The 5,282-nt window shown below is 43.8% G+C and overlaps 1 pseudogene; it reads left to right on the top strand.

The window, feature by feature from the left end:
- The first annotated feature begins 1,131 nt into the window (after positions 1-1,131).
- On the top strand, positions 1,132-2,048 carry LOC139615002 (uncharacterized; annotated as a pseudogene).
- Positions 2,049-5,282: the final 3,234 nt, after the last annotated feature.

Below are 5,282 nucleotides of genomic sequence, written 5' to 3'. Positions count from 1 at the left end.
GGGAACAACAAATGAGAACAATCTAGACTGAGATTGCCTTGTTTGCAGGGATAGCAATGCCAGAAGACATTCCCTGGAGGACTGCAGTGGCTGAGAAGAAGCATAAAATTGTATGATTGAGTTCAAGTAGATAGTGCAGACCCAGAAGTCACTCTGAAGGCAGCATTAGTGACTTGAATTTGATACGGGTGGCCATGGGCAGTGTAGGTCAATGAGTAGCCGGGGGACATGTGCCCCTTTGGGCTGTATTAAGACCAAGCGGGCTGCTCTGTTCTGGACCATCTGTAGGGGATTCATTGAACCCAGAGCATTGCAGTAGCCGAGGTGAGATATAGCCATGGCCCAGACCAAGAGCTGTGTGGAGGACTGAGTCAGGTAAAACCTGATTTTCTTGAAGTTGTATAGAGCATAGTGGCATGACTGAGAGACAGATGCAACATGGTTGGAGAAGGATAATTGATCGTCGAATATGACACTCACGTTTCTTGCAACCTTTGATGGGGTAAGGGATGAAGAGGTGATTTTGATATCAGTATGATGGCACACTGGTCACACTGGTCCTGGAAATGCAATTTTGTTCCTCTGTATGTGCTTTCACAGATATGGCTGGAATGACAAATAAACTAACCTAATCTAACGTAAGAGATTGATTGGCCAGGATGACTAAGAGTTCAGTCTTTGAGCGGTTAAGTTGAAGGTGTCGTTCCTTCATCCATGCAGATATGTCAGAATGACAAGCTGAGATCCATGGAGAAACTGTGGGGTGGTCTGGTGGGAACGATAGGTATAGTTGGGCGTCGTCTGCGTAGCAGTCACACGAGAAACCATGTGAGTGAATAATTGGACCCAAAGAGGTGGTATATATAACAAAGAAGAGGGGGCCCAGAACCGGTCCTTGGGGCACTCCAGTGGGGAGGGGATGAGCTAAGAATAGTTTCCCTTGCCATGACACAGTGCCAAGTAAGATAGGATTCATCCTAAGGTGGATGGATGAGTTAGGTTTGCATTGCAAGCAAAACAGACGTGTGACGTGCTGCAGTAAGCGTATTATGTCACTTCCGGTATAATAAATGTAGTTTGTTCGCAGTTATGGAGGCGAGGCTCAATGATTTGGAATCCTGACTCCGCACCATGGAAACCACATCTTTAGCCTCTCCAGTTAGCCAGCCCCCAGTGGCTGATGCGGACCGACCCAGTGTAGCTTCTCTTGTAGCTCCTTCTCTCCCCCCAGCAGCTCCCGAGCAGCCGGGAGGTCAGGGCGGCTAGGTGACTGTTTGTAATAAGAAGAGGCTTAGTCCTAAGCAAAAGCTCACGGCTCACCACCAACCTGTTCACGTTTCTAACAGGTTCTCCCCCCTCAGCGACACACCCGCTGGAAAACAAACTCTGGTCATTGGTGATTCTATTCTGAGAAACGTGAAGTTAGCAACACCAGTGGCCATAGTCAAATGTTTCCTGGGGCCAGAGCAGCGACATTGAATCAAATCTGAAACTGCTGGAGAAGGATAAACGTAAATACAATATGATTGTAATGCACGTCGGCAGTAATGACACCCGATTACGCCAATCGGAGATCACTAACATTAATGTGTAGTCGGTGTGTACTTATGCTAAAATAATGTTGGTTGTTTGTAGTTTTCTCTGGGCCCCTACCCAACCTGACCACCGATGACATGTACAGCCGCTTGTCATCGTTCAGCCGCTAGTTATTGAGGTGGTGTTCCGCTAACGATGTGGGCTTTGTTGATAACTGGCAGACTTTCTGGGGAAGACCTGGTCTGATTAGATGAGATGGCATACATCTCACGCTGGATGGAGCAGCTCTTATATCTAGAAACCTCACTGAGTTTATTAGAAAGCCAAAGCCATGACAATCCAGAGTTGAGACCAGGAGGCAGAGTCGCAGTCTTACACTCTTCTCTGCGCCTCTTAGAGCAGTCGCTGCCATTCACCCCCTAAAAACTGTGTCTGTCCCCTGACCACCTAAATTGAAATGTAATAAATCAAAAGTGAACAGAGGAGGAGTTAGACATGAAAACCTAATAAAAATTAACACAACTGTTATTCCAGAACCAAATAATAGGAAAATTAAATGTGGATTATTGAATATCAGATCACTCTCATCTAAATCTCTACTTGTCAATGATCTGATAACTGATCATCATGTAGATCTGCTCTGTCTGACTGAAACCTGGCTGCAGCAGGATGAATATGTTAGTTTGAATTAATCAACACCCCCCACTCATATTAACGTTCATATCCCTCGAAGCACAGGCCGAGGAGGAGGGGGGGCAGCCATTTATCACTCCAATTTATTAATAAATCTTAAGCCTAAAGTTCAGCCTGAGTATTGCATTTAATTCATTATTAGACTCAATTGGCTTCTCTCAGCATGTTAATGAACCCACTCACTCTTTTAACCATACCCTTGATCTGGTTCTGACTTATGGGATTGACATTGAATATCTCACAGTATTTCCCAGAAACCCTCTTTTATCTGACCATTTTCTGTTATCATTTGAGTTTTCAGTCATGGATGACTCAGCATCTGGGAAAAAAGTCCATTACAGCAGGTGTCTCTCTGACAATACCGTTAGCAAATTTAAAGAAAGAATCCCATCAGTACTTAGCCCACTGCCATGTATCAATGCAGTAGGGAACAGCTCTCTTAACTTCATATCCACACAGGTTGATGATCTTGTTGACAGTACTGTAGCCTCACTGTGTGCAACTCTAGATACTGTGGCCCCTCTGAGGAAGAAGGTAGTGAGTCAGAGAAGGCTAGCTCCATGGTACAACTCAGAAACACGAGCTTTAAAGCAAAATTCAAGGAAACTAGAAAGAAGGTGGCGTTCTACTAACCTGGAAGAATCTGTAAAAGCTTAGAAAGACAGCCTATTGGCGTATAAAAAAAAAGCCTCCATAAAGCCAGAACATCCTATTATTCATCATTGATTGAAGAAAACAAGAAAAATCCCAGGTTTCTGTTCAGCACTGTAGCCAGGCTGACAGACAGTCACAGCTCTGTTGATCCATCTATTCCTTTAGCCCTCAGTCGTAATGACTTTATGACTTTACAAATAAAATTGTCTCTGTGAGAGAAAAAATTCACCATCTCCTCCCCACAGCTGGCTCAGATGTACTGTCCAGTTCAGCAGCCTCAGAGTCCACTGTAACTGGTTTATATTTTGACTGTTTTTCTCCTGTAGATCTCTCTGAGCTCACTTCAACAGTTTCTTCATCTAAACCATCGACTTGTCTTCTAGACCCCGTTCCGACAAGGCTGTTCAAAGAAGTTTTTCCTTTAATCGACAACTCTATATTAAGTCTGATTAACTTATCTTCATCAACTGGTTATGTACTGCAGGCTTTTAAAGTTGCAGTAATTAAACCTCTATTTAAAAAGCCTACTCTTGATCTTGATGTTTTAGCCAATTATAGACCTATATCCAACCTCCCCTTTATTTCCAAAATCCTTGAGAAAGTTGTTGCAAACCAGTTAAGTGATTATTTGCATAGGAATGGTTTGTTTGAAGATTTTCAGTCAGGTTTTAGAGTCCATCATAGCACAGAAACAGCTCGGGTTAAGGTTACCAATGATCTCCTCATAGCCTCAGACAATGGACTTGTCTCTATACTTGTCCTGCTAGATCTTAGTGCTGCATTTGACACCATCGATCATAAGATTTTATTACAGAGACTAGAGCATATGGTCGGCATTAAAGGAACCACACTAAGCTGCTTTAAGTCATATTTGTCAGATAGATTCAGTTTGTTCATGTTAATAATGACTCTTCTATCATCACTAAAGTCAGTCATGGAGTTCCACAAGGTTCTGTGCTAGGACCAATACTTTTCAGTCTATATATGCTTCCTCTAGGAAACATTATTAGGAAGCACCAGATAAATTTCCATTGTTACGCAGATGACACCCAGCTGTACTTATCCATGAAACCAGGTGAGACTAACCAGGTAGCCAAGCTTCAGGTGTGTCTTAAGGACATAAAAACCTGGATGACCGGTAATTGACCAGTAATGACTCTTAAATTCAGACAAAACTGAAGTTATTGTAATTGGCCCAAAACACCTCAGAGATACACTATGTGATAATATACTGATTCTGGATGACATTACCTTAGCCTCCAGTGCTATAGTCAGAAACCTTGGTGTCTTTTGACCTGGACTTGTCCTTTACTTCACATATAACGCAAGTCTCTAGGACAGCCTTCTTCCACCTGTGCAATATTGCAAAAATCAGACCCATTCTGTGTCTAAAGGATGCTGAAAAGCTAGTTCATGCATTTGTTACCTCAAGACTGGACTACTGTAATTCTTTATTGTCAGGATGTCCCAAAAATGCAGTAAAAAGTCTCCAATTGATCCAAAATGTGGCAGCACGAGTACTGACAGGAACTAGGAAACGAGATCACATCTCTCCTGTGTTAGCTTCTCTGCATTGGCTCCCTGTAAAATCCAGGATAGAATTTAAAATCCTCCTCCTCACCTACAAAGCCATTAATGGTCAGGCACCATCGTACCATGGAGAGCTTATACTTCACTATTTTCCCAATAGGACACTTCGCTCTCTAAATGCAGGTCTACTTGTGGTTCCCAGAGTTTGTAAGAGTAGAATGGGGGGCAGAGCCTTCATCTATCAGGCTCCTCTCTTGTGGAACCAGCTCCCAGTGTGGGTTCGGGAGGCAGACCTCCTCTCTACCTTTAAGATCAAGCTTAAAACTGTCCTGTTTAGTAAAGCTTATAGTTAGGGCTGGCTCGGGTATGTCCTGACCCATACCTTAGTTATGCTGCTATAGAGCTAGACTGCTGGGGGATTCCCATGATTCACTGGGCTCTCTCTCTCTCTCTCTCTCTCTCTCGATTACTTTATGCCATTAACTTTGTATTTTTTTCTCTCCCATAGTTTGTGCTTCTCCTCTCTCTCCCTCTCTCTGTCCTCATTCTGCAGGTATCTCTGCCCCTGGAGCAGCAGGATCCAGATCCACCACTACTCATCATTACTATTAACCACTGTTATCTGTCATCATTATTGATAACACCATTACCTACACAGCTGTTCCTGGTCTCTCTCTCTCTTTTCTCCTCTCTCCTCCCCCCTCCCCGCCTTTTTTATCTCCTCCTAAACCCAACCGGTCAAGGCAGACGGCCGCCCACCCTGAGCCCGGTTCTGTTGGAGGTTTCTTCCTGTTAAAAGGGAGTTTTTCCTCCCCCCTGTCGCCAAGCGCTGCTCTTTGTGGGAACTGTTGGGTTTTTCTCTGTAACAA

The sequence above is a fragment of the Trachinotus anak genome, unplaced genomic scaffold, assembly GCF_046630095.1.
Source record: "Trachinotus anak isolate AG129_WGS33_773 ecotype Australia unplaced genomic scaffold, CSIRO_AGI_Tana_v1 ptg000039l, whole genome shotgun sequence".
Classification (NCBI taxonomy): Eukaryota; Metazoa; Chordata; class Actinopteri; order Carangiformes; family Carangidae; genus Trachinotus; species Trachinotus anak.
This window is presented reverse-complemented; position numbering and strand designations above follow the sequence as displayed.